Here is a 25304-nt window from a genome sequence, read left to right as displayed (position 1 = left end):
TTGAGTTCTTTCCAAACTAGCACAAAGAAAAAAAAAATATTTTAGATTGTGCTATTTCAAGATGGTGGCCAATCTCCTTAGATTCATGGGTGTTTCTAAATTTTTCTTTTTCTTTTTTTAAGATTTATTTATTTAGTTTATGTATATGAGTGCTCTATATGCATGTACACCTGCAGACCAGAAGAGGGTATGAGATCTCAATGTAGATGGTTGTAAGCCAACAGGTGGTTATAGGGAAGTGAACTTAGGACTTCTGAAAAAGAGACAGTACTTTTTTAAATATAAATTTTATTTTATATATGAATTACTGTTTATTCACCTCGAATCCCATCCGTAGCCCCCTCCTTCATTCCCTCCCAATTCCACTCTCTCTCTCTCATTTCCTCCCACGCCCCTCTCGAAGTCCACAGATAGGGGAGTTCCTCCTCCCCTTCCATCTGACCCTAGCTTATCAGATCTCATCAGGACTGGCTTTATTGTCCTATTCTGTGGCCTGGCAAGGCTGCTCTACCTTCAGGGGGAGGTGATCAAAAAGCCAGCCACTGAGATATTGTCAGAAACAGTCCTTGTTCCCCTTACTGGGAACCCAGGAACCAGGACAGGAGCCTACCACAAAGGGTCTCCGAAAGATTCTACCCAGCAGTGTATCAAAGCAGATGCTGAGCCTCTTTACCAAAACTTGGGCAGAGTGCAGAGAAACATATAAAAAAGGGGGAATTAGTATGACCTGGAGAGGACAGGAGCACCAGAAGGACCAAATATATCTGGGCACAGGGGTATATTCTGAGACTGATACTCCAACTAAGGGCCATTCATGGATATAGCCTAGAACCCCTGCTCAAATGTAGCCCATGGCAAATCAGTATCCAAGTGAGACAGTGCTCTTAAACACTGAGCTGTATCTCCAGCTCTTAAATCTGTCTTTTTCAATATTTCTCATGATTAGATGATCATGCCTAGAACTTCATGTATGATAGATAATTTACTAAGCCAAAACCCAATATATTCAGAACACTTCCATTTCAGCTTCCAGTCAGTAGAAACTATTAACTAGACAATTTTATCTATTTTGTGCTTATACCCTGTGTATTTTATACTGCTTCATACCTCAGATTCAGGCTAATCAAATGTCAAGTGCTCAGTAACCACATATGGTAGGTGGCCACTGTACATGGCAACAGAGATCTGACTCCTTCCTCCATCTGATGCATTATCATATATCTTCTCCTAAAAGACCTCAAAGAAGCATTTAACTCCCTGCTGCTCATGTGACAGCACCTGGAATTATCAGCATTATTTGGGGCTTGTAATAAATGCTGATATTCAGGCTCTAGACAAGTCCTATTTAAATTTGAATCCGCATTTTATACTATGCCTATGCAATTGGTTTCCCTATGAAACTTTAAGAAATATGTTGCACCTCTTCTGGCACACATCCAATTCACACCTAAGAGACCTGTAGGAGCCTTAGATGGTTCTAAATTACTACAAAAACATTCATTAATCTTCTATTGAATATTATCTATGAGTCCAGAACTATGCTAAACACTTCATATGAATTACGATGTTTAAATAACCTGCTGTGTCAGGCTCCTTTTAGCTCCTTATCTTTTAAGTTTGTTGTTATTGTTTTGTGGAAAATAGAACTTTTCATAAAAAAATTATAAATTTTTATCTTTTCTTTTTTATTGTGACAAATTGTTTTATTTTAAAATAATTTGGAGTACACCTTCTAATCCCAACATTCAGGAGGCACAGACAAATGTATCTCTGTGAGTATGGGCCAGCCTGGAACTCAGAACAGCCATGGCTACAAAGAGGAAACACTGTCTGAAAAAAAAAATCTAGAATGATTTGAATTTGCATTATAAAGATTCTACAGTGTTCTCATATCAACTTTTCCAAGATATCCCTATTTGCTAACATGTACATAACTTGGGATGCTAGTCAAAAGCAAGACATTTATGTAGTATAACACTATTAACCATAACTATAAATGATACACATGCTAATTTTTTTTCAGCTTTTACATGAATTTCCTTGGACCATTCTAGTATCTAGTATCTAGTTCAGGACACTATATTGTATTCAGCTCCCACATCTCCTTAGTCTCTCTCTCTCCCTCTCCTTTTATTGAAGTTTTTCACATATAATATATCCTGATCATGGTTTACCCTCTCTCTACTCTTCCCAGTTCCTCCCAACCCTCTTTCCTATCTGTATCTGCCCACTCTCTGTCTCTCATTAGAAAACAAACAGACTTCTAAAGGAATATAATAATTATGATATGATATGATAAAGCAAAAAAAATAACACATCAAAATTGGACAAAAACAGAAGAGTCTAAAAAAAGCACAAGAAACACAGACTTACTCCTTTGCACACTCAAAAATCCATTTAAAAAGTGACCTGGAATCTATAATATGTAACAGAGGACCTGGTGCATACCAGTGCAGGCCCTGTTCATGCTGCTTCATTTTCTGTGAATTCATATGAGCTTTGCTCAATTGATTTAGAGGACCTTGATTTCTTGGTATCCTCCATCTCCTCTGACACTTATACTCTTTCTGCCTCCTCTTCCATAGAGTTCCCTAAGGGGAAGGTTTTCATGGAGACATCCCATTTAGTGTTGAGTGTTCCAAATTCTCCCTTGATTTCTACATAATCTCTGGCTGTGGGTCTCTGTATTTGTTCACCTTTGCTTCAAGTGTTAGGTGTGGGTTCCAACTCATGGAATGGACCTTAAGTCAAATCAGGAATTTTTCCCATGAGCTTTTTGCCACCATTGCCCTAACATGTCTTGGAAGCAGGACACCATTGTATATAAAGGGTTTTTGGCTGTATTGGTGTCTGTTTCTCTTTTGAGAGCTTGTGGGATACCTTCCTGAAACAAAGACACTAAGTGCACATAAGGGTGAAGGCTCTATGTAGACTCAGCTCAAAATCTCCATCTTCAATGTGTTGTATAGGTGATGTCTACAGCAATGGAAATTTGTCATCAGTTTGTAGAGAGAAACATGTATTCTTGGCCTGGGTTGTTTGGGAATTCCTACGGGACCCCTTTGGCCAACAACTCAATTAGATATAACCCAGTCCTGCTACTGGAAGTTTCATTTGCTGACAATAGATGTCCAGTTGGGACTCTGTCTCATCCATTATCTGGCAATTTCATTTACATTGCCTTCATATATGTATATATTTTAGTAAGCTTCCACTGCATTAGGTTTCCACACTATCCATCAAATGACCTTTAATTTTAGCTCTCTCTTCCAATATTTTTTCCACATCCCTTACTCCCCTCTCACTCCCGACCTGATCCTCCTGTTACAGACCCTCCACTGATCCTCCATAATTATTCGTTCTATTTCCATTGCCTAGAAAGATCTATCCATTTCCTGTAGTTCCTTACTCTAAGTCTATACCTAATCTCTGTGATTCTACAGACTACAGGTTTGGTTATCATTGACTTGACAACTTATGCCTACATATAAGTGAATACATTCCATATTTATCTTTATGAGCCTGAATACTTCACACAGAATAATTTTATCTAGTTGATAGAATTACCTGAGATTCTCATGATTTTGTTTTTAATGGCTGGCTAATATTGCATTATTACCACTTTCTTTACGAATTCTTCTTTTAAGGGGCATACAGCTTGTTTCCAAATTCTGGCTAGTATGACTTAAACAGCAATAAACATATTTAGGCAAGTGTCTTTGTGGTAGGATAAAGCATCCTTTGGGTAAATGCTCAAGAGTGATATAGCTGCATCAATTCCCATATTCCTAAGGAACTGCCACACAGATTTCTATAGTACAAGTATGCACTCCTACCAATAATGAATTATTTACTCCACATCTTTTCTAGAATGAGCTGTCATTTGTTTTATTGATCCTTGTCATTCTGAAAGGTGTAAGATGAAATCTCAATAGAGTTTTGACTTGCATTTCCCTGAGGGCTAAGGATGTTGAATATTTCTTTGTTTCTCAATCAGTTGTGTTGCCTCTGTTGAAAATCCTCTTTTAAAATCTATACACCATTTTAAATTGGGTGGGTTTTTTTTTTTTGTATTCTTATGTACCATTTTGAGATCTTTATGTATTTTGGATATTAGCCCTCTATCATGTAGGCTGCCAGTTTTTCTGGATGATGGTGTCCTTTGTCTTACAGAAACATATCAGTTTCATTAGGTCCCATTTATTTTTAATTATTTTATTTTTATTAATTTCAGTTCATTCATGTTGTATCCCCCCTGTACCTCCTTCCCTCCTTCCCTCCCAATACCACTACCCTTCATTTTTCCCACCCATGCCTCTCTCCCAGTCCACTGATAAGGGAGGTCCTCATCCCCTTACCTCTGACCCTAGTCTACCACGTCTCATCAGGAGTGGCTGCATTGTCTTCTGTGGCCTGGTAAGGCTGCTTCCCCCTCAGGGGAAGGTGATCAAAGAGCAGGCCAATCAGTTCATGTCAAAGACAGTCCTTATCTCTATTACTTTGGAGGTCACTTGGATACTGAACTGCCATAGGCTACCTCTCTGCAGGGGTTCCAAGCCATCTCCATGAGTGGTCCTTGGCTGGAGCATTAGTTTCAGAAAAGACTGCTGTGCCCAGGATTTCAGTATCTGTAGCTGTCCTTGTCGATCTCCTTTCCTCTCCAGGTCTTACTCTCGCACTTCTTTCATAAGATTCCCTGTTCTCTGCCCAAAGTTTGTCTATGAGTCTCAACATCTGCCCCAATAACCTACAGGGTAGAGCCAGTTATTAATTATTGATCTTAGTGCCTGTACTATCAGTGTTCTCTTTAGAAAAGCCATCTACTGTGCCAGTGAGTGCAAGAACAAGGGGTTCAAGAACATTCTCCACTTTTTCTTCTATCAGGTTCAGTGTGTCTGGTTTTAGATTGAAGTCTGATCCATTTGCTTAGGTGTAACATTCTTGTGGCATATATACAATATTTATTTGTTCATTCAAATGCTGATTTCTCTTCCCAACTACCTGGTTTCAATCCAGACATTGCATTGTGATGTTTGTTCTAAGCATCACCTGTCTCAAGTTTGTGTAAACATGTTACACATGTAAAACAGCCAGTCAATACTCAGCTATGGAGAAAATAGGGTGGGACATCTTGGTCCAGAGGGGAGGAGAAAGAAGGTAGTAGGAGGAGGGTTGTAGAAGAGAGATCTGAGAGGACGGAGCCTGGAAACACCAGGAGAGATGAAAGAATCTAAGATATGACTAAAAAGGAAGTATAATGTGGGAAATCTGAATGGGAGAAAGTTATGTGGGCTTGGAGGTTTAGAATAGAATCATTATTGGTCAGCATTGTTCTCTAGGTTAATTAAATAAATCCTAGTCTCCATGTAGTGATTTGGATATGCAGCTGGTTTAGGAATAACAGCTGTTTGGCTAAAAGATAAATCAAAAATAAATATTAATAATTATCAAAAAATTGTGTACCAAAGTGTGGCAGAATTTACAGTAATCTAACAAGACCTTACATAAAAAATAAAACTATAGATCAGTTTTTAGTTCTTTTACTTAAGAATAAAGCAAAGGGGCGGGAGCCAAGATGGCTGCGCCTGGAGAGCACCGCGTTTGAGAAGCAGGACAGCACTCGCCGTGCAGAGACCAGGAGACTGAACTCTGGGCCCTGAAACTACATCAATCCTGTTTCCCAAGTGAGGGGAGGCTCCCACGGTGTGGGAATTGGCTGGGTCCACTCACGGCTACCCAGCCAGAACCCGGAAGAAATCCCGGGTAACACGGGCTTTGTGTCTCCAGGCTGGAGCCACAAGCGTCCATGTCCCAATCACTTTCCCAGGCTGATCTGTGAGCACAAGGGTGCCTGAGGCTGGGAGTCCCAGGCATGGGGGGAACCCACTGGGAAGCAAAGTTGCCAGACTGATCACGTGTCACCCAGTCTATCCCCGGAAGGTCTCTAGGACTGCAGGTACCCACTGCCAACACAACTGAGCTCCTGCCGCGCAAAGATCTGCACACTCAGCTCAGCGGTACAGACAAGCTGTGCGCCCCAGTACAACAGGGACTGGGAACCCCGGTCCAGAGAGGACCCCACAGGGAAGGAAGAAACCTTGCTGCTGGGGTCACCTAGGGAAAGTCTAGCAGCCTGCAGATCACAGACAGGTGAGTACGCCCAGCCATCACAGATCTGGGCCCAAACAGGGAGCACAGAGTGATGACTAATAAGGACCACAGTTACTACCCAGGACTCTATGCCTGAGGTGAGCTGTAGCAACTCCTGAAAAACACCGGACATCCAGTGACTATACCCAAAAAGCTGGAAAAGCTTATTTCAGGAAAAACCATCTTCCTGCCAAAGGGTTTCTCACCACTACAAGAGTCCAGGAACAACCAGAAACTAAATTCAAACAACTAAGATAGGCCAATGGGTAGAGGACAGCGTAAAAGTCCAACAAACAAAAGCCAGAGCAATATGGCATCACCAGAACCCAGTTATCCAGGGGTAAATAGCCCTTGACACCCCAGCATAAATGCAATTCAAGGAGATGACCTAACATCTATGCTCATGAAGAAGATAACAGAGGAAACAAATAAAATACGAAAAGAATTAGAGGAAGATAAAAACAAAAAGATCATGGCTATCCGTAAAGAAATGGAGGAAATTAAAGACAAGGAGATTATGGCCATCCGTGAAGAAATACAGGAAGCTGCAGCCAAACAGTCTGTGGCCTTTAGAGAGGAAATGCTTAAATCACTGAATGAAATAAAAGAAACAGTGGATTGTTCAAACAAACAGCTGAAGAAATTGACGGAAAAAACATGAAAATACAGTCAGACAGGGAAGGAAACCAACAAAATACCTCAAGACCTGAACATAGAATTGGAAAAATTAAAAAAAAAAAACACAAATGGAAGAAATTGTGGAGAGAAAGAACTTAGGGAAGAAAGCAGGAACTACAGAGGTTAGCATAACCAACAGGATACAAGAAATGGAAGAAAGAATCTCAGGTGTGGAAGATACAATGGAAGAAATAGATGTATCTGACAAAGAAAATGTTAAATCTAAAAAATTCCTGACACAGACCATCCAAGAAATTCAAGACAACATAAAAAGACAAAACCTAAGAATAATAGGAATAGAGGAAAAAGAAGATTCCCTGCACCAAGGCCCAGAAAATATTTTCAACGAAATCATTGAAGAAAATTTCCCCAACTTAAAGAAGAGACCAATAAGAATACAAGAGGCCAATAGAACACCCAATAAATTAGACCAGAAAAGAAAATCCTCCCGCCACATAAAAATCAAAACAGTAAGTATATAGAACAAAGAAAAAATACTAAAAGCTGCAAGAGAAAAAGGCCAAGTAACATATAATGGCAAACCCATTAGAATCACACTTGACTTTTCAACAGAGACTATGAAAGCCAGAAGGGCCTGGACTGACATCAGGCAGACCCTAAGAGAACACAGATGTCAGCCTAGGCTACTATACCCTGCAAAACTCTCAGTCCTCATAGACGGAGAAAACAAGATATTCAATGACAAAAACAAATTTCAACAATACCTACAAACAAATCCAACATTGCAGAAGACACTGGAAGGGAAAATACAACCCAAGAAAGCTAGCTACATTCAAGAAAACACAGAAAATAAATAAACTACAGTAAAACAAAAAGCAACCAAGCACACAACCGTATGACCACAGCCAACATCAAATTCAAAGGATCTAACAGCCACTGGTCATTAATCTCTCTCAATATCAATGGACTTAATTCTCCAATAAAAAGACACAGACTAACAGAATGGATCCGTAAACAAAACCCAGCAAACTGTTGTATACAAGAAACACACCTAAGTCACAAAGATAGACATTACCTGAGGGTAAAGGGATGGAAGACGGCTTTTCAAGCAAATGGATGCAAGAAGCAAGCAGAAGTAGCCATTCTAATATCTGATAAAATAGCCTTTCAACCAAAATTAATCAAAAGAGATGGGGAAGGACACTTCATACGCATCAAGGGAAAATTCCACCAAGAAGACATCACAATCCTGAACATCTATGCCCCAAATACAAGGGCACCCACATTTGTGAAAGAAACATTGATAAAACTTAAACCACACATAGATCCCCACACACTAATAGTGGGAGACTTCAACACCCCACTCTCAACAAAGGACAGGTCAACAAAAAAGAAATTAAACAAAGAAACAATATCTCTAACAGAGGTCATGAATCAAATGGACCTAACAGACATTTACAGAACCTTACACCCAAACACAAAAGAATTTACCTTCTTCTCAGCACCTCATGGAACCTTCTCCAAAATAGACCACATAGTTGGTCACAAAGCAAGCCTCAACAGATACAAGAAGATTGAAATAATCCCTTTTATCCTGTCTGATCACCATGGAATAAAGCTGGACCTCAGTAACAACAAAAATAGCAAAAAGCCTACACATACATGGAAACTGAACAACTTGATACTAAAAGACAGCTGGGTCAGGGAAGCAATAAAGAAAGAAATTAAAATCTTCCTAGAACTCAAGGAAAATGAAGACACAACATACCCAAACTTGTGGGACACAATGAAAGCAGTGTTAAGAGGAAAGTTCATAGCACTAAGTGCCTTCAAGAAGAAATTTGAGAGAGTGCATTCAAGCCACTTAATGGCTCACTTAAAAACCCTAGAAAAAGAAGAAGCAGACACACCAAGAAGGAGCAGACGGTTGGAAATAATCAAACTCAGGGCTGAAATCAATCAATTAGAAACAAATAAAACAATTCAAAGAATCAATGAAACCAAGAGCTGGTTATTTGAGAAAATCAACAAGCTAGACAAACCCTTAGCCAAGCTAACTAAAAGGCAGAGAGACACCATCCAAATCAACAAAATCAGAAATGAAAAGGGGGACATAACTACAGACAATGAGCAAATCCAAGCAATCATTAGGACTTACTTCAAAAGTCTATATGCAACAAAATTTGAAAATTTAATTGAAATGGACAATTTTCTTGATCGATTCCACTTACCAAAGCTAAATCAGGACAAGGTAAATCAATTAAATAGTCCTATATCTCCCAAGGAAATAGAAGCAGTCATCGAAAGTCTCCCATCCAAAAAAAGCCCAGGACGTGATGGTTTCAGCGCAGAATTCTACCAAACATTCAAAAAAGAGCAAACTCCAGTTCTCTTCAAACTATTCCACAAAATCGAAACAGAAGCAACATTACCAAACTCATTCTATGAAGCCACAGTCACCTTGGTACCTAAACCTCACAAAGACCCAACAAAAAAAGAGATCTTCAGGCTAATCTCCCTTATGAACATTGATGCAAAAATAATCAACAAAATACTCGCAAACCGAATACAAGAACATATCAAAGATATCATCCACCATGACCAAGTAGGCTTCATCCCAGATATGCAGGGGTGGTTCAATATACAGAAATCCATTAATGTGATCCACCATATTAACAAACTAAAAGAAAAAAAACACATGATAATCTTCCTAGATGCTGAAAAAGCATTTGACAAAATCCAACATCCATTCATGTTTAAAGTATTGGAGAGATCAGGGATAAAAGGCACATATCTAAACATAGTAAAGGCAATATACAGCAAACCTATAGCCAACATCAAACTGAATGGAGAGAAACTTAAAGCAATTCCACTGAAATCAGGGACAAGACAAGGCTGCCCACTCTCTCCATATTTCTTCAACATAGTGCTGGAATCCTTGCTAGAGCAATAAGACAGTTGAAAGAGATCAATTGGATACAAATTGGAAAGGAAGAAGTCAAATTATCACTAATTGCAGATGATATGATAGTATACATGAGTGACCCCAAAAACTCTACCAGGGAACTCCTACAGCTGATAAACACCTTCAGCAAAGTGGCTGGATACAAAATTAACTCAAAAAAAAATCAGTAGCCCTCCTATATACAAAAGACAAAAGGGCTGAGAAAAAAATTAGGGAAACAAAACCCTTCACAATAGCCACAAATGACATAAGGTACCTCGGAGTAACCCTAACCGAGGAAGTCAAAGACTTGTATGAAAAAAATTTCAAGTCTCTGAAGAAAGAATTAGAAGAAGATATGAGAAGATGGAAAGATCTCCCATGTTCATGGCTTGGCAGGATTAACATAGTAAAAATGGCCATTTTACCAAAAGCAATCTATAGATTCAATGCAATTCCCATCAAATTACCAACACAATTCTTTACAGACATGGAAAGAAAAATTCTCAACCTCATATGGAATAACAAGAAACCCAGAATTGCTAAAGCAATCCTCTACAATAAAAGATCTTCTGGAGGTATCTCCATCCCTGATCTTAAGTTGTACTATAGAGCAACAGTTTTAAAAACTGCATGGTACTTGCATAATAACAGAATAGTGGATCAATGGAACCGAACAGAGGACGCAGAAAAAAACCCACACACTTATGGACAACTGATCTTTGACAAAGGCGCCAAAACCATACAATGGAAAAAAGATAGCATCTTCAACAAATGGTGCTGGTCCAACTGGATGTCTACATGTAGAAAAATGAAAATAGATCCATACTTATCACCCTGCACAAAACTGAAGTCCAAGTAGATCAAAGACCTCAACATAAAACCAGACACATTAAATCGGCTAGAAAAAAAAAAGTGGGGAATACCCTAGAACTCTTTGGTACAGGAGAAAACTTCCTGAGCAGAACACCAACAGCACATGCTCTAAGAGCAACAATCAATAAATGGGACCTCATGAAACTGAAAAGCTTCTGCAAAGCAAAGGAGACCATCAACAAAACAAAGCGACTGCCTACAGACTGGGAAAGAATCTTCACCAACCCTTTATCTGACAGAGGACTCATATCCAGTATATATAAAGAACTAAAGAAGCTGAAAAGCAGCAAACCAAGTAATCCACTTAAAAAATGGGGAACAGAGCTAAACAGAGAATTCTCTGTAGAGGAATATCGAATGGCAGAGAAGCACTTAAAGAAATGCTCAACCTCACTAGCCATTAGGGAAATGCAAATCAAAACAACCCTGAGATTTCACCTTACACCCATGAGAATGGCCAAGATCAAAAACTCAAGTGACAACACATGCTGGAGAGGTTGTGGAGAAAGGGGAACCCTTCTCCACTGCTGGTGGGAATGTAAACTTGTACAACCACTCTGGAAATCAATCTGGCGCTTTCTCAGACAACTAGGATCTTCCCCCATGATCCAGCCATACCACTCCTAGGCATATATCCAAAAGAGGCTCAAGTACACAAAAAGGACATTTGCTCAACCATGTTTGTAGCAGCTTTATTTGTAATAGCCAGAAGCTGGAAACAACCCAGATGCCCCTCAACTGAAGAATGGATGCAGAAATTGTGGTACATCTACACATTGGAATATTACTCAGCAATGAAAAATAAGGAAATCATGAAATTTGCAGGTAAATGGTGGGATCTGGAAAGGATCATCCTGAGTGAGTTTTCCCAGAAGCAAAAAGACACAGATGGTATATACTCACTCATATAGACATACAACATAGGACAAACCACTATAACCTGTGCATCTAAAGAAACTAAGCAAGAGAGAGGACCCTAACTAAAATGTCCAATCCCCATCCGGAAAGGCAAAGAGGATGGACTTCAGAAGAAGAAGAAAACAGGAAACAACCTAGGAACCTACCACAGAGGGCCTCTGAAACCCTCTGCCCTACAGACTATCAAAGCAGGTGCTGAGCCTGATGGGCAAGTGTTGGGCAGAGTGAATGGAATTTTATGTAAGAACTGGGAAATAGTAAGAGCTGGAGAGGACAGGGTCTTCACAAGGAGAGCAACAGAACAAGAAAATTTGAACACAGGGAACTTCCCTGAGACTCATACTCCAACCAAGGTCTATTCTTGGAGATAACCCAGAACCCCTGCACAGATGTAGCCCAGGACAGTTCAGAGTCCATTTGGGTTTCATAGTAATGTGAAGAGGGACTGCCTCTGACATAATCTGATTGGCCTGCTCTTTGATCACCTCCCCCTGGGGGGGAGCAGCCTTACCAGGCCATAGTAGAGGACAATGCAGCCACGTTTGATGTGAACTGATGGACTAAGATCAGAAAGGAGAGGAGAACCTCCCCTATCAGTGGACTTGGGGAGTGGCATGCATGCAGAGGGAGGAGGGAGGGTGGGATTGGGAGGGGAGGAGGGAGGGTCTTATAGGGGGATGCAGAATGAATAAAGTGTAATTGATGAAAAATTAAAAAAAACGGGGGAAAATAATTTAAGAACCTTAAATGACTTTCAAAAGTAGAGCAAAACATGGAGATAGTCAATTTACATGGAGCATGTCTCGCCCCTGGGGGCAATGGTCTCCTGAACCTACTCAGACCTCGGACACCACCACTGCTACTTCTAGAACTGATGCAAGATGTTCCAACGAGGGGGTTAAGGCTTCTCATAATATTTCCTATAAGCCCACACCTGTTTGTTTATATCCCCCATTTTTATTCATTATTAGCCAGATAGAGCCAAGTAATTGTGGTGATGATACTTGCTTTTTTGCCCAATGCTGGAATGCTAGTGAATTTAGGTATGCCCTGGTTACTCACATGCCTCTCTGCGTGCCTGTGCCCGTTGATGCCCCTCACGCTATGACTCTCTTCAGACAGAAAAGGGATCTTGGAACTACAGCCTGCACTGTTACTGCCATCTCATTGGCGGCGGTTGGAGCTACCACCATGGCATTAGCCATGAGTCATACTGTGCAGACTGCTCAGACCCTGAATAATCTTTTAGCCAATGTAGCTCATGCCTTAGATGAACAAAAAGGAATTAATGCTCAACTAAAAGGAGGCTTGATGATGTTCAATCAGAGGATTGACATCGTGCAGGAGCAAATTGATACCCTATGGCAAATGGCTCAACCGGGCTGTCAATGAAAGTATGCTGGACTTTGAGTCACTAGCATACAACATGAGAATTTTTCCTGTGCTGCAAATCTGTCTAAACAATTGTCTAGCTATATTTTAGGTAATTGGACTGGAGAATTTGATACTATGCTGCAGCAGCTGAGCGTGGCCATTATCACAGTAAATTCTACCAGAGTGGACGCAGGACTAGCCACAGGATTATCACCATGGATTGCTGCAGCCATGAATCATCTGAAGGAATGGGCAGGCCGGGGAGCATTAGCAGGCCTTCTGGTGTTGGTCTCCTTGGTTTGCCTGTGGTATATATGCAAGATTAGAGTCTCACAACAGCGTAATGCAGCCATGTCCATTCAGGCCTTTACAGCCATTGAAGCAGGACAGTCTCCCCAAGCATGGTTGGCTACCATAAAAAGCTAAAATGTTATGCTCAGGATGCGAGGCTAAGCATTGCACTCAGGGTCAGCCACTTTGGACCCAGAGAAGAGCATGTCTGATTGCATGCGGGTTGATGCCCCAGGTCCCGCCTCTGAGAAAAAGGTATCGGACGGGTCTGATGCTCTTTGGGTGGATGACACCTAAATGAACATCAGTACAAAGTCCCAATTTATTTCTAATATCAGAGATCAGACCTCTACTCTTACCTGATGCGTCTAAAACAAAAAGGGGGAACTGTAGAGAGCTGCGTAATGCTGTGCCTTAAAGCTGGAACTGGTTTCTGTCTTCCACCTACCCGATGGTGAGTGCTCTCTGTCACAAACAACTCCGCATTTGGCTAAGGCTGAGGATCTGGCTTGCTTCCATGTATGTGGACCTATCTGCATTGCCCACGTGGCACGCTGGGGTTGGCTACCCAGAGGCTATTTAAGGTGAGGGCTGGCTTTTCCCAGGGTCTGATGATTGTTCAAGGTTCCTGAATAAACTGCATTGAAAAAAAAAAAAAAAGAATAAAGCAAAGGCAGTTCCTAAACTAGGAGCTCACAGATTCCTGATTAGACAAATCCTCTGCAGAGCAGCAAGGCCTATAGCAGGCTGCAGAAATACAAAAATTTGTGCATACAAACCCCAGAGAGGCAGTTTTTTTTTCAGTAGTGAAAAATAAAAAATAAGTGGCTCTTTAAACAAGGATGCTATCTCAGAGCCAGACTTTTCTAGCCAAGGCAGAAAGCAAAATCCGTTTGAAAAGGAGTCTTTGCTGGTCTGAGTAGTAAATATTTTTGGATGCAATAACTTCATAGAGTGATATAGTCAGGATATAGTCAGGGAGGCAGAAAAAAAATACCTCTCCTTGGAAGCAGGAGCCAGAGACTGACTGAGAAGCCTTAAACATCTAAATTGGTAAGGTCTAGAAGAAAAGCTGGGAGGCTGTTTAAACTGCTCTCTCAGGACAAAAGTTTACCGAAAAGCAAAAGGCCAGTTTATTAGATCCAAACTAAGTACTCTTCCAAGTCAAACATGTACTCAACCGATTGGAGGAGGAGTAGGGTTTTGGTGAAAAGAATTCTAAGTTATAGGTTGGAGGCAAAACCACACCCCTTTTCTGTGAGCTGATAAACAAGAGCATTGTGAGATACAGCATAGAACAAAAGAACACAGACTGGAAACAGAACTTATGATCAGGTAAACTGTTTAATAATCACGCTGTTATGATATAAACAAATTTTAAGTAAACAAAGCAGAGAGGATGGAAGAGACAAAACAGGCTTCTCGGAGCTTGAGTGATATTTTCTTTTACAATTTTAAGACAGAATTAAAGGAAAATTTAGAAATTAGGACTTTGGTTACATTCATAGTCCTCAATTTAACTTTAATCATTGGATTAACCTTTTATGTGTTCCCAAAGGCAACGGCTTTAAAAAAGATACTGGAACAACAGAAAGAACAACTAGAACAAAATAAATAAAAATAATAATATTTGGAAGTGAGACATAAAACAAGAGATTATTGAACAAACAAACAAACAAAAATAACAGAGAGATAGGTGTGAAATATGGGTTGCAGACCTTAAGAAAAGAGTTTAGAATACTAAGTAAAGAGAATGCTCAGGCAGAGGTAAAAGATAAAATAAAGAAAGCCAAACAAAGGTGGTTAGAAAATAAACTTTAGTTTATCCAATCAGTATACAACAGAGATGAACAGATGATGACCATCCACAGGATTGTCATGAAGCTGAATGCCACCCCGTGAAAGTGCTAGGTCTGAGGAAATTTAAGAAAAGTGTAACTAATTGTGGAATGCATTCACCATTTGTAAAATAAATGCTGACCTCTTGGTCAATCAGAAGTAGAGTAATCCCAAAGACTGGGAAAATATGGCAAAGGTAATATTAGAACCTGGGCCATGTTTACAGTGGCTTTCATGGTGGAGAAAAGAGGCTGGAGAGAGAGCATACAGAAACAGAGTCAGAGGTGTTATTGTTTCTAAGCTATTTGGTGATGGCCAATATGATGATACAGAGATACAAACTTTATATAATGAAGAAACCTTAGCATTATGTCTACTAGCAGTTTTAAATGCCTGGAACAATGTTGAGGAAATAGGAAAACGTCTCGAGGTATTCTCTCAGGTCATACAACATTCAAATGAAATATATAATAACTTTTTCACAAATATTGATCTCAGCTATGGATAGAAGTATATCTGATCTACCAGCTAGAAAGGCACTAATAGAATCTTTAGCTTTTGAACATGCTAATACTGAACGCAAAGAGTCAATAAAGTCATTAAGAGCAAGATCAGCAAGATGAATGGATTAAAAATACAATTGACATCAGACCTCACTCCCCCAGCATGACCTTAATAGGAGAAACTACCCCTAAAAAAATTTATGAAATGTCTTAATTGTGGTGGGTGAGGTTACTACAAAGGAAATTACAAGGGAAACCATAATAATTCAAAATGGGATCCTATGCTTCCTAGAATATGCATAAGATGTGGTAAGGGTCAACATTATCCTACTGAATGTAGAGAAATAACAGATAAATTGAGTAATCTTTTATCAAAAAATGCCCAAGGGAGCCTCTCAAAGGCCCCAATACACAACAGGGATACTCTTGCACTAGAAAATTAAACACCATTGCTCTGGGAATAAACATTGAAAAATCAGACAGCGAAATCAGGGCAAATTCTATAGACACATCAGAAAACCAGGAAGGGAACAAAAAACAAATATGTTGGCAAATCTCTATAAATGATTAAAGTTAAAGGCAATTTTAAATAATTTTGAAATTGAAGCCATGGTGGATACTGGGGCTGATATTAAAATTATCACTTATAAATCCTGGCCCCCAGATTGGCCACTTCAAGAGGTGGATATCCAATTCCAAGGAGTTGGAACTTTGCCTGAAGTAAAACAAAGTGCCAGGTGGCTTAAATGTACAGGAGCAGAATTCAAATAGAAAAATTAAGGCTATGCATGGCTAAGATAGCCACAAAATTTTGGGGAAGAGATCGGTTAGAACAATAGAAAATCCAGATTAATATCCCTCCCCGCCAATTTCAGAGGCAAGTCAAAAAACAGGTTATACTTCTGATAGAGAAGTTAAAATTATTTTTTAAATACCGGCAAAAAATTTATAGACTGTCCAAGCTTTCCATAAACAAAATACATCAGATGCCATCTTTTCAGCTTTATGTTGGGAAGCCATTGCTGATATATATATATATATATATATATATATATATATAAATCTCATAGACTTACCACTAAGGTGACTGGCTGACCAGCCTACTTGGATTGAACAATGGTCTAGAAGGAAAGAAAAACTAAATGCCATAGAACAAAGGTTGGCTGAATCTTTGAATAAAAATAGAGAGCCGTCAGGGCAATCCAATCTGGTACTCAAAATAACACCAAAGAATATGGTCCCGTATGAGAAAAGTCCATACAGGCTGAAAGATATTGCAAAATGGCATCCCACTGAGATGCTAGAGAGAAAGTCTTCAGCTATAGGCCAACTTCGTCAGACTGGAGATTGTGTGTGTATTGTTAAGGTTCAATTACTAAATGAGGGTCTATTTGCTAAAGTAGAAATGCAGATCCTGTATAGTGTTATCTTAGAACAAGGTCGTACAGTGGATGGTGTGCTCCATTTTTAAGAGTTTGGAGAACAGAAATATATGAACTATGCCATAGATTCATATTCAGAATACCAGTGGGCTTTTGCTTTACATTCTGGAGAGCATGATCCCAAGGTAACACATTTGTTAAAGATGGTTAATGTTTGGAGAATGCATTTGCAAATTGGGGTTGATGGTGTTTCAGAATGTATATCCATTGAAATTCAACAACATTTTAGACTTTATGACATGAAACCTGTTACAGATATAACTTATAATCCTACAGGTCAAACAATTGTGAAAATATCTAACAGTAATTTTAAAAAGATGGTCATGAAACAGAAGGTAAATGCATTAACTCCCCAAAATAGATTAAATAATGATTTATCAATTAAAATATTTAAATAAGAAAAGTACCACAACTGCTAAGACACAATGAAATTTAAAAAGCACTGCTGAATTATAGAACCATGTAATATCTTAATTCCAAAATAGAGAACAAGGAATATGTCATAGTTGGGAACGGGTTTTGTGTATGTTTATATAGAAGAAGAGAAATTATGGGTTCCATCAAAACTAATAAAAATCAGGTATGGCAGAGGAAGACCACCAGAAGATCTTGGCTGCACACGAGAAGAGAGAAAATAAAGAGATTAAACAAAACAGGTAACATAAATTGCTGATCCCTTCAAATGGGAACAACTCTAAAACTGACTGAGACATAAAAATGTCTTCAGCCAGAACTTCAACAATAGATGGCCAATAAATCTTTGGCTACAATATCCTCAAATTTTATTATGCCATTCTTTTAAATAGCAGAAGTAAAATTCATTTACAGTTTTGTTTCATCATGCACATCTCATAATTTATAATTTTAGGACTGTATAATGCTGCTGAGAAATTATATGTTTTCAGAACAAAAGGACTGAACACCAGGGATGCTGGATCAAACCTCACAGAATTCATCCTTCCTGCATGCTGAGAAGTTGACACATCTGTTCCAGCATTTTGCATGTTCCAGCATTCTGCTTGCTCCAGCCTCAACTGCTTCAACTGATGTTTCTCATCAAAGACTGCTCCCAAGAGACCTTTGAAGAAGCCTACTAATCTCAATTGGTCCAGCATTTTGAAATGTTCCAAACAGGACTTCTATTAAGCCAGAAAATTTTCAACATTCAAAGACTTAACCACAAATGTTAATTCTTGTTTAATTAACAATTTTCCCCAATTTCTTTTGGGCCCTCTAATAGGATTTTTGCATGTTCAAAAACTTAGCTAGAAAAATCCATGAGAAGAATGTCCAGTTTTCTTTAAAGGGGTTTGGGTAGGTTTGTGGTTGTTTTCTGGCGCATTAATGATTATTGTCACTGGGTGATGGTTATAAATTGTCAATGATTTTTATTCAAAGAGAAAATAAGGTTGGAATATTATGCAAGTAAATTGTTAATCAACTCTTAGTTATATTTAATTTATCACAGGAGTGTACATCTGAGGTTTTACAGATAAACAGGATTCTATAGACAGATAGATGATATAAAGATAGGTAAGTCTTCAAAAACCTCAGAGACCTATAAAATATGGCATTGAAAAATGTCTTTATTACTTTAAGTATTCTTTGACAATGAGGCAGGACATCTCCTGGCAGCACCCAGTCAACTTCAAAGAAGATAATGAGCATCAAAGAACCTCCGTATAGATTGAAAGGACCAGGACTGACGACCTCCCTGAAAAGTCATCAGTCCAAGGAACTAAGCCAAATTTCAACAGTTCCAGGAATAAGAAAACCATAAAATTCCCTACCCAAGGAATAGTCTGGAAGTAACCACAATAATGGGAAGGTATCTCAACTCAGGGTGGGGTATCTGTGCTGGGCAGCCCACCAACCTAACATTCCTGAGGGCTATAGATAGTTCGCTCAATGTTAGTTATATTAGTTACTCAATCACATTGCAACAAGCTTTCCCTTGCTGAATATCATGCAATCCTGTAACTGCTAAGCTGGGAATTCCAGGTTCTTGCTCAAGCCCCCAGTAAAAACCCTGCCATGCAGCTGCTCAGGGGTCTCCTCTCTGATCCACTGCATTGATGACAATGGAGAGACCAAGCTTAAGCCAGAATAAAGCTCTTTGCTTTTGCATACATGGTCCAGCTCCTTGCGGTCTTTGGGGACCTTAAGACCTGAGGCACACCATTTAGGGGCTCCTCCTGGATCCCTAGGACCACCTAGTACCTTTGACAGGTGGAGCTGAACACCGCCTGATAAGAGAGCTCTCTGTTCATGTCTGTCCCTGTTTGTCTGTGTCTCAGAGATACTGTTTTACATTTTGTGTTTCTTGGTGTCTATGTTCTTGTATTTGGAGTCTAATTTTTTGGTTTTAGTTTCTTTTTGCAAAAGGAGTTGGAACTAGCCCTTGGGATTGATGGACCAGCTGTAAATTTCCCTGCCTGAGTTGTGGAATACGTTCTTGCAAACTCTCTGGGAGAACCTCATTTCTGATTGGTTTTCGTTTGGTGGAGAGCCTGGAAGCTCTCAAATTAGTTCTTTGGTTCTGGATCCAGCAATCGGTACCACCGCAATTCTCTGGTTTACCATGTTTTCCCTGGGAACGTTTGTGACTGTTATGTAAATGTCTTTGTCCTTGTTGCTGCTTTATGGTGGATCTTCTTAAACTGATTTAACCATGGGTAAAACTTGAATTTTTTCTAGGCCAGCAGAGCCTAGGCTCAAGCACAAGCCACAGGTCCTTGGCAGGGTGGCTAGATCAATGGTCCACATGATCTGCTCCTCTAGCCTTTACCTGTGGGTGGAAAAGAGCCTGATGGGAAGGCAGGCAGGCTGGCAAACAATGGCCATAGGTGCACAAACATTGCCTCTTGGAAGAAAAATGATAGTGGTGCCCACTTCTTTTCCATGTCAGGGTCAACATAAGAAGACAAAAGTGAGGAAACCTGCCAAGGAATGGCTGCAGCGTTTGACTCCCTGAGCAACACTGCTAGCAAGTAACAAATTCTTTCTGTAGATTCAACAGATAACAAAGTGCTTAAAATTACAGCTAAATGAAGTAAGAAAAGTTTTATTTTTTTTTCTGTTTTAAATGTATGTTTGGCCATTACATGTTTATTTCTGACTGATCTTAAATGGTTAATATGCTCTGTATGCCTTGGTTATAGATTACCAGTTATTGGACATGTTTAAGTTTAAAGTTTAAATTCAAACTCTTGTTTAAAACATATATATGTGTGCATATGTCTTTGTAACATCTGTGCATACACAGATATTTTAAAATAGTAACCATTTGACTTGCCATGTTATGTGATTCCACCATCTTGAAATTGCATCCTGTGTTATAGGGAAAAAAAATACAGAACCTCTTAGTCGTAATAAATTCTGGTTATCATCCTATCTCCTTTTAGACAAGTCTCATTTTAAATTGGTGTTGATTTTAGAGATTGAATTCTTCATACTGGTAAAATTTGGTTTTGAATTTTAAAATTATGGTTATGCTTTGTGTCTTCACTCCTAAAAGGGTACTTTATTTTGATATTGCAAAAACAGATTTCTTTTTAAAATGAGTTTAAGGCTATGAAACATTTTAAACTTTATTAGGTATTTTATAACAATGTCTTTATAGATTATATATATATATATATATATATATCTTTATAGAATATACATACATATATATATATGTATATATATATATATATATTTCAGGATTGCGGCAGCTATGTTTTAAATTGCCAGCCACAGCCTGTAACAAAACATGGCTAGGTGCCATGTTAGTTCAGCGATAAAAAGGATGGAGCAATGGTTTTACGACCATCTTTGTTGAGGGCTGCCAGCTGTGTTCAGTTCTCTTTTTGGTGCTAAGTGAAACTTCTGTCCTTTAAGTTTTTTGCTGTTCAGTGTTAATAATGTGATATGGCAGGGTCAGCAAGATTTGCCAGCTCTCTATAAATTGTATCTAATTGAAAGTTTTGCTTTGATTTTAGTTCAGAAATATGTTTAAATTGTACTAATGACTGCAGTTGGTTACAAGATTGAGTTTTACCAAGTCTCTTATTTATATTTCCAATGTTAAGCCTAGGTTGGGTAACCATAAAATTTGCCTATGTATATCTATTTAAAATACATATGGTCCTATAACACTTAATTACAGAATGATCCAGAATTAGAGATTATAACTTTCTGTGTTACAGGATGCAGTTTAGAACAGATAACTATTCAGATATGGTGGACCTCAAGTTTGTCAGAGATCTAATGAATATAGCATCTAATGTACATAGGTTTTATTGTGACAGAGAGTCCCAAAATACTGATAGTAACTCCCCAAGGTCTCCAAGAAGATTTGGGCACAACAACAGATGACTTAAACTCTGGGTTATCTTATGCTAATCAATAGGCAAGACTGCCCCAACTGGCCCAAGACTAGGGCTTAGCCTAAACTATGGACAAATCTGTGGACACCTGGAAAATCATTGTTTCACATTGCTGAAGGCAAGGTGATGTCACTCTCTCATGTACTTTTTTCCACAGAAAAAGTCTCCCATCTGTGCCTGATGGTCAGATTGCCTCTGCTCATGATGTCATGAGAAGACAGTAGCCAGGGACAACTGCCTAGGTGATAGACTGACTAGTCGTCTCTGTCATTTTGATTGGTACATTTATTTAGATTATAATTTATCCTTCTCAGGTCTCTGGTTACATTGATGTTTAATAGAAGCTAATGGTAGCTTTGCAGCTAAAGAGCAGACAATTAGATTCACTGTTAGTTCATTGGCCAATTCATTAGCTGGTTTGATTTACTAGGTACTAGATCTCTTGTTAAGAAAGGCAAAGAAGGGGGGGCAAGATGGCGGCGACGGGAGAACACTGTGTCTGAGAAACGGGACAACACACTCCCTGCAGCGACCAGGAGACTGAACTCTGGGCCCTAAAACAACAGCTATCATGGTTCCCAGGGGAGGGGAGGCTCCCACGGCATGGGAATCAGCTGGTTCTTTGAGAAAATCAACAAGATAGACAAACCCTTAGCCAAACTATCTAAAAAGCAGAGAGAATCTATCCAAATCAACAAAATCAGAGATGAAAAGGGTGACATAACTACAAACACTCAGGATATTCAAACAATCATTAGGTCATACTACAAAAGCCTATATGCCACGAAATTTGAAAGCCCAAATGAAATGGACAATTTTCTTGACAGATTCCATATTCCAACATTAAGTCAAGATCAGGTAGAAAGACTGAATATCCCTATATCCCCCAAGGAAAGAGAAGCAGTCATTCACAGTCTCCCCTCCAAAAAAAGCCCTGGGCCAGATAGTTTCAGCACGGAATTCTACCAGACCTTCAAAGAAGTGCTAACTCCAATTCTCCTCAAACTATTCCACAAAATAGAAACAGAAGGTACATTACCAAACTCATTCTATGAAGCGACAGTCACCCTGATACCTGAACCACACAAAGACCTAACAAAAAAAAGAGAACTTCAGACCTATCTCTCTTATGAACATTGATGCAAAAATACTCAATAAAATACTTGCAAACCGAATCCAAGAACACATCAAAGATATCATCCATCACGACCAAGTAGGCTTCATCCCAGGCATGCAAGGGTGGTTCAACATACAGAAATCCATCAATGTAATCCACCACATAAACAAACTGAAGGAGAAAAACCTCATGATCATCTCCTTAGATGCTGAAAAAGCATTTGACAAAGTCCAACACCCATTCATGTTTAAAGTCTTGGAGAGATCAGGGATACAAGGCACATATCTAAACATAGTAAAGGCAATAAACAGCAAACCTATAGCCAACATCAAACTGAATGGAGAGAAACTTAAATCAATCCCACTGAAATCAGGGACAAGACAAGGCTGCCCATTGTCTCCATATCTCTTCAACATAGTACTTGAAGTCCTAGCCAGAGCAATAAGACAACTAAAGCAGATCAAGGGGATACAAATCAGAAAGGAAGAGGTCAAAGTGTCACTATTTGCAGATGATATGATAGTATATATGAGCGACCCCAAAAATTCAACCAGAGAACTCCTTCAGCTGATAAACACCTTCAGCAAAGTGGCAGGATACAAAATCATCTCAAAAAAATCAGAAGCCCTCCTGTATACCAAAAACAAAAAGGCCGAGAAAGAAATTAGGGAAACAACACCCTTCACAATAGCCACTAATAACATAAAGTACCTTGGGGTGACACTAACCAAGCAAGTGAAAGACCTGTTTGAGAAAAACTTCAAGTCTCTGAAGAATGAAATTGAAGAAAATATCAGAAGATGGAAAGATCTCCCGTGCTCATGGATTGGTTGGATTAACATTGTGAAAATGGCCATCCTGCCAAAAGCAATCTACAGATTCAATGCAATTCCCATCAAAATACCAACTAAATTCTTTACAGACCTTGAAAAAAAGATTCTCAGATTCATATGGAGAAACCAAAAACCCAGAATCTCCAAAACAATCCTGTACAACAACAAATCATCAGGAGGTATCTCCATCCCCGATCTCAAGTTGTACTACAGAGCAATAAAAATAAAAACTGAATGGTATTGGCATAGAAACAGAAAGGAGGATCAATGGAACCGCATAGAAGACCCAGAAATAAACCCACACACCTATGAATACTCGATCTTTGACAAAGAAGCCAAAACCATTCAATGGAAAAAAAGACAGCATCTTCAACAAATGGTGCTGGTCCAACTGGATGTCCACATGCAGAAAAATGAAAATAGATCTATATTTATCACCCTCCACAAAACTAAAGACCAAGTGGATCAAAGACCTTAACATAAAACCAGATACTCTAAATCTGTTAGAAGAAAATGTGGGGAACAGCCTAGAACTTTTTGGCACAGTAGACAACTTTTTGAACAGAACACCAACAGCACAGGCTCTAAGAGCAACAATCAATAAATGGGACCTCATGAAACTGAAGAGCTTCTGTAAAGCAAAGGACACAGTCATGAAAACAAAACGACTGCCTACACATTGGGAAAGAATCTTCACTAACCCTTTATCTGACAGAGGACTAATATCCATTATATACCAAGTACTAAAAAAGCTGAAAAGCAGCAAACCAAGTAATCCAATTAAAAAATGGGGAACTGAGCTAAACAGAGAATTCTCGATAGAGGAATATCAAATGGCAGAGAAACACTTAAAGAAATGCTCAACCTCATTAGCCATCATGGAAATGGAAATCAAAATGACCCTGAGATATCATCTTACACCCATCAGAATGGCCAAAATGAAAAACTCAAATGACAACTCATGCTGGAGAGGTTGTGGATAAAGGGGAACCCTCCTCCACTGCTGGTGGGAATGTAAACTGGTACAACCACTCTGGAAATCTATCTGGCACTTTCTAAGACAATTAGGAATAGTGCTTCCTCAAGACTCATCTATACCACTGCTAGGTATATACCCAAAGTTTGCTCAAGTACACAAAAGGGATACTTGCTCAACCATGTTTATAGCAGCTTTATTTGTAATAGCCTGAACCTGGAAACAACCCAGAGGTCCATCAACGGAGGAATGGGTACAGATATTGTGGTATTTTTACACAATGGAATATTACTCAGCAATCAAAAAGGAGGAAATCATGAAATTTGCAGGCAAATGGTGGGTTCTAGAAAAGATAATTCTGAGTTAAATATTCCAGGAGGAGAAAGACAAACACGGTATATACTCACTTATATATACCTATAAGATATGATAAGCATAATGAAATCTATACACCTAAAAAGATAATCAAGATAGTGGACATGGGGTAAGATGATCAGTCCTCGTGTAGAAAGACAGATGGGATGTGCATTGAACGTATGACAGGAGTCTACTGAGAGCATCTGAAAGACTCTAACTAGCAGTGTTTTCAAAGCAAAGACTCGTGACCAAAGCTTTGGCAGAGTACAGGGAATCATAAGAAAGAAGGTGAGTTAGTCTGATGAGGAAAGGATAAGAGCTGCACAAGGACCAAATATATCTGGGCACAGGGTCTTTTCTGAGACTGACATTCAACCAAGGACCATGTATGGATATAACCTAGAACCTCTGCTCAGATGTAGCCTGTGGTAGCTCAGTAACTAATTGGTTTCCCAAAGTGAGGGGAAAAAAGTACTATTTCTAACAGGAACTCAATGACTGGCTCTTTGGCCTCCCCACCCCCCAAGGAAGAAGCAGTCCTGTTAGGCCACAGAGGAGGGCTTTGCAGCCAGTCCTGAAGGTACCTGATAAAACAGGATCAGATGAATGGGGAGGAGGTCCCCTCCCTCAGTGGACTTGGAAAGGGGCACTGTGGAGATGAGGGAGGGAGGAAGG

The sequence above is a fragment of the Meriones unguiculatus genome, chromosome X, assembly GCF_030254825.1.
Source record: "Meriones unguiculatus strain TT.TT164.6M chromosome X, Bangor_MerUng_6.1, whole genome shotgun sequence".
Lineage (NCBI taxonomy): Eukaryota > Metazoa > Chordata > Mammalia > Rodentia > Muridae > Meriones > Meriones unguiculatus.
This window is presented reverse-complemented; position numbering follows the sequence as displayed.